Source organism: Oryzias latipes, chromosome 17 (assembly GCF_053564925.1).
Source record: "Oryzias latipes strain Hd-rR chromosome 17, Olatipes_Hd-rR_3.1".
Classification (NCBI taxonomy): domain Eukaryota; kingdom Metazoa; phylum Chordata; class Actinopteri; order Beloniformes; family Adrianichthyidae; genus Oryzias; species Oryzias latipes.
Genome location: NC_136253.1, coordinates 1,399,646 through 1,405,319, shown reverse-complemented (window position 1 = coordinate 1,405,319; position 5,674 = coordinate 1,399,646). Strand labels below are relative to the sequence as shown.

The 5,674-nt window shown below is 36.3% G+C and overlaps 1 long non-coding RNA gene across 1 annotated transcript; it reads left to right on the top strand.

The window, feature by feature from the left end:
* The first annotated feature begins 309 nt into the window (after positions 1-309).
* Positions 310-5,034, top strand: LOC111949067 (uncharacterized). The gene is made up of 5 exons (XR_013650774.1): positions 310-2,056; positions 2,581-2,615; positions 3,176-3,265; positions 3,597-3,692; positions 4,558-5,034. It is a non-coding gene; the product is annotated as an uncharacterized LOC111949067 (long non-coding RNA).
* Positions 5,035-5,674: the final 640 nt, after the last annotated feature.

Below are 5,674 nucleotides of genomic sequence, written 5' to 3'. Positions count from 1 at the left end.
TAAATGAGAGATTGCAGTATTACCTGGAAAGTAAAAATTTGCTGTCCCCATATCAGAATGGTTTTAGGAAAGGTCGAGGGACAATGGATCCTGTAATCTGTCTAGAAGCAGACGTTAGGAAAGCCCAAGTAAATAAAGAATATTTGGTGGCAGTATTCTTTGATATTGAAAAGGCTTATGATATGGTCTGGAAAGAGGGTTTATTGATAAAATTAGGTACGTTAGGACTTAATGGAAGAATCTATAATTGGATTAAGGGGTTTTTGTTTGATAGATATGTTGAGGTTAGGATAGGAAAGTCCTTTTCTAATGGTACGTAGTGGATAATGGAACCCCACAAGGTAGTGTGATTAGCCCTGTGCTGTTTTCAATTATGATTAATGATATATTTACTTCAATTGGATGTGAATTTGGGAAGGCATTATTTGCAGATGATGGAGCCTTGTGGAAGAGGGGAAGAAATATTCGTTATGTGGAGAGAAAGATACAAGACGCCATTACGGAGGTGGAAAACTGGTCTTATGACTGGGGATTCAAATTTTCAGTAACTAAAACAAAATGCATGGTTTTTACTAGGAAACGTGGAACTGTTTTGAACTTAAGGTTATATGGAGAAGCAATTGAGCAAGTACATAGTTTTAGGTACCTGGGTGTTATATTGGATACAAAATTGAAATGGAGAGAGAACATTGATAGTATAGTAGGGAGATGTAAGAAAGTCATAAATATAATGAGATGCTTGAAAGGTACTGGGTGGGGAGCTAGTGCACAGGCTTTAAAACAAATATATATTACAATGATTAGGTCAGTCACAGATGATGGAATTATTGTTTACAATACAGCGTGCAAAACGTTATTACATAAAATAGAAGTCATCCAAAATCAGGCTTTGAAAATATGCACTGGGGCTATGAGGTCAACTCCTGCTGTGTCATTACAAGTTGAAATGGGGGAAATACCATTGAAACTAAGAATTAAACAGCTGATGCTTAACTATTGGGTGAAAATACAGGGTTGTGTAGGTGTAGAGAACATGGTTAGGAGGGCTATTGATCCTTGTTGGGAAAGTGATAATGAGACAAATGAAAGTGCTGCTTGGAAATTAGCTAGGTTAGCGAGAAAAGCAAATATTCATGGCAAAACCCTAGTTAAGACGTTTTTGTACCCGACCACTCCTTTCTGGATTTTTCCAACTGCACAAGTGGATTTGTATCTCCATAGAACAATGGAGGATAGAAAAGGGAAGGGAAACTGGGATGAGATAACAGCAGACAGATTAGACACAGTCCATGCTTCATTTATACCCATATATACAGATGGATCTAAAGACCCAGAAACAATGAGAACTGTTTTTTCTTTCTGTATCCCTACATTGGACAAATCTGTTGGAGTTAAGACGTCAAAGGATCTTTCAGTTTTTGCAGTTGAAATGTTGGCAATATCATATAGTTTACACTGGCTAGAACAGAACAGAATTGGGGATGGTATAATTTGTTCAGATTCATTGTCAGCTTTGATGTCTCTGAAGTCATACTATTCTGAGAGCAGATCAGATATATTATATGAAATTTATGAGAGTTTGATCAGGTTGGCAAACTTGAAAATAAACATTAGATTTATGTGGGTACCAGCACATAGGGGGGTGGAGGGAAATGAAATGGCTGACTTCCTGGCAAAAAGGGCATTGAAACGGGGAATAGAGATAGAAATTCCATTAGGTAGGACCGAATTTAGGGCAATTATTAGGAGGCGTACACTGTAAACCCGAATAGTCCAATGAGCTAAAAAGTTTTATAATCACTGAACTCAAAAGTAACAAACAAGTTGAGTCAGCTTAAAACCTATAAGCCGATTCAACTTTTGCCACAGTTATATGTTTATTGGACTAAAACATTTTGAGTGAATGAAACCTTGGAGTCAAAACTTATGAGTAATGAGACGTGATGACGTCGTAACGTACGCCCATGAACGTGAACTCAGCCACAGAAGTCTTCAAGATGGCGGAGGTCTGATGCGAGTGTCAGCTGGCCCAAGTTGATAACGCACATACGTCTAGGTAAGTCGTATTATTTTATTTTTTATTATATTTTATGACTTTCGCCTCTGTATTATATATTTGTTACTTCTTTTGATGTTCCTTCAAGTATATCCTTTGTATTCATGACGTGCTCCATGAGTTTGTATGTATCTTCGAATATTTGTTCTGAATTAAACAATTATGTATGTTTTGCAGTATCATGTCATCAGAGAATTATTGCTTGTGGTTAAAAGAAGTTGTTGGGGCAAAGTTTCAAGTTTTACTTTTACCGAGTTGGTTGGCGCACATTTTAAATTATCTAACCGTTACTAGCTAACCGTTACTACTAGCTAACCGCTAGCTAGCTCTGGCAGAGCGGCTGCCACAGCCACATATACGACTCGGTGGGAATTGCCTTTTTTTTCTACTACTTTTACCATAGGCTCTGTGATTTGGTAATCGTTATTTTTTTGTGTAACTTGTATTTCACGTAGTAACCTAATAAATGCAAATGTGGGCTAAGCTAGCTGCCTTACGCTAACGTGTTCTCGTATCTTCTTTAGTGAACCGGCGGTGCGTTTGAAAAATAAGAGCGGAGGTAAGTTTTGATTGTAAATAACATGGCTGCAATATTTAAGACACGAGCAGCTCCCAGTCCCACGAATCCTCCGGCTATGGATAACATTTGACCTTATTGACAAATTAAATTAATTATAAATAAGTAAAAATGTCTAAGCTACCTTAATGTTATGTAGCAGTTATAACTTTGTCCTGAATTGGGCTCGAGTTAAAATACTAAATGTATCATAAAGTTTGCTTAAGACTCAAAAACTGTATTTTGACCACTGGTTTGGTTGTGATTTGTGTTTCACAATGTCAAATATTTTAAAATAACTTTTTTGTCTCTTCCTAAAACATCCTCTGTCATTCTAGCTAATGCACAAGTATTTAAAAAATATTAATATAAATCATAGATTACATATTGTGGACAGAGTATTGAGGCTATTGTGAAATGCAGCGGTTTTTCCAAGCTACCAGTAGCTTGAAAAAGCTTTAAAATGTGTTTAACATTTTAAAAAAAAATTTGTAGATGTGAGCTGAGTTTCATCGCATCACAAATGTCAAACTGTTAAAACAGTTTTATTTTGACCTGGACAGACAGACGCAGAGGATGCTGATCTTTTTGAGACAGAAGGCAGCACGAACCGGAAGGCTCTATGCGACTTTCTGCACCTCTATGATAAACAGGTGAGGTGTAACTGCATGGCATGATCAACATTATGCATTAGTATAGCTAAAAGAAGGGGCTGACTTGGATTGATTCATATTAATTACTGAGTGTTTCTAATTCAGTGAATGAGTGTAAATGTTTACTTCACTGGAGAAAAAAACATCAATGTTGATCCCAATGCATTTGTAAATATGAATTTAATGTCATCTTATGTTTGGTGTATTTTTTGAAATAACTGTACAATTTTAAGATTATTAAAAAGACTAGATGAACTGAACTGAGCCAGACCAAAGGGTGCAGTCATTTGAAATATGTTTGCCATATTAATTTGTCTTTGTCTCTGTGCAGCAAGAGCAGACTGCTGATGTCAAAGGTACTCCTGTCCTGCACTGGCTTCTAATATACAAACGTGAGGAGGACCCACAGTTCTTCAAAGTTTGGAATGTAAGTACTTTATGATGGATATGCTGGTTAATACTCCAGCTGTGTGGGTAATACAACTTAACCATAAAGTCATGCCAAAGCAATGTTGTGAGGTAAAGCACATAGTCTCCTAAAATATTGCACTCCAGCTCATCTGTGCTCCTGTACCTGACCGTGGACCTCGCCTCTGGCTCATCTCGGGCCCACAGCCGTCCCCTATTTCATCTGGATGACGCCAATCTGCTGGACTTAAAAAATGCAGTTGTTGAGCTAGAAAATGTAATTCTTCTCAAAGAGTTCTGGTACATCGCCTGTCCGTCCTGGGGAGGAGTTTTTTATTTATTTTATTTTTATAAAGGAGTTTTTACTAACTGTGTAAAAGGGTCTAATGGCAGGGATGTGATGTGTGTAAATGTGATCCTGTTTTCAGATGTCATATTTTTTTGTGTACAGTGCCTTATGGAATCATGAGGACTCTTACAAATAGTCTTATTTTGATTCCATTTGATTTTGTATTATATAAGCTCTGTTCTTCCAGATCCTTTTCAAGCAATAAATCAAGCTCTACATGACTTTAGTTAAAGATCACTGTATTGAATTAAGCAAATGTGATTTAATTGACGTTTTTGTTTTGTTTTCTGTCTTTTTAATCAATGCATTTCCTCATTTCTGTAATGAGTTTGATAAATATGTGTAAATTTTTTATTGCTTTGACTACAATCCTTGAAATCATTAATTTAAATCAATTTTAATAATTTTCCTGATGTGTAATTTCTGACCTTCTCTTAAAATGTCAATTTCAGGTTGTAGTTTTTGCATAAAGTTTTCTTCCCTCAAGCGATCAATTCTCTCTCTTTAATACTACACTGTATTTTTTCCTTTGCAGATTAGTCACCAGAGCCAGACATCAGCAGCACCTCTGTTGGCATTCTGACCGTCAGCAACAACAATACAAGTTCAGTGCATTTCTGTCCGCTCAGTACAGCAGTTGTGGTGGAAGATGAGCTTGTGGTAGGCAAATTTCCTAAATGGGTATTTTTTTGAGCGCTAATGTTTATAGGGAAATGGCAGCCTAAGAAAATACTGTTTTATGTGGGAAAAGTATAAAAAAAAAAAGGCTGATAAACAATTTTTGCTTTTCTTGAAATGTAAGAATGCTCTTTTTTATAAAGTTGTATAAGGAAATGGTGTAAAAAAGATTAGTGCTCATTTTTTGCTTTTCTTGAAGACTGATTTATTTATTTTTTATGGCTTGTGCACTTTTTCTTAACACAAATTGTGCAGTGTTTTACCTTTTTGTAGTACCACAAGTTGTTCAAATGTACTTGTGTAAGGTGGTTTAAAAATAAACTTGCAATTACAATTCTGCCTCAGTTTTTCTTTTGTAAAAATGGCCGTGACTAAGAAGGACAAATAAGACTAGTTTAGACTTCAAATGATTAATTTTGAGTTGAGATATATTAAAGTTTTTTAGTTAATTAACTAATGTATTAAGGTTCAATAAAAACAAAATATTCTAGTTCAGTAAAGTAAGAATCTTTAAAGTGTGGATGCCATGCTTTGAACAACTTTGTCAAATAAAAAAGCCCTTTAAACGCTGATTCTATTGATACCAATAGTTCGCGTCGAAAAAAATCCGAAGCATATGAATAATAGACATCTTTCGAAGGAATCAGAGATTTGGATCTGCCGCTAGAGCGCAGGCTGGAAGTGAACCCGATATGACCTGTGACGTCATGAAAGGCGTTGACTTTCGCAGTTCCGCTTCGGACAGCATGTAAACAAAACAGGTAGTCTTCGTTTCTCTCGTGTTTAAATCTGTTAATCATCAACATGCCAAGTCGTTGTGTGGCAGCTGGATGTAGCAATACATCTAGTGAAAGTGTATCTGTGTATAAAATTCCCAAAACAAGAAACGCTGCTGAAAAGGGGAAAGTTCAAGAAGGTGGACGGCGAAGGATTTTTCCCTCCAGATCTGCAGGAGAGAAGTCTGCGTTTTCGAA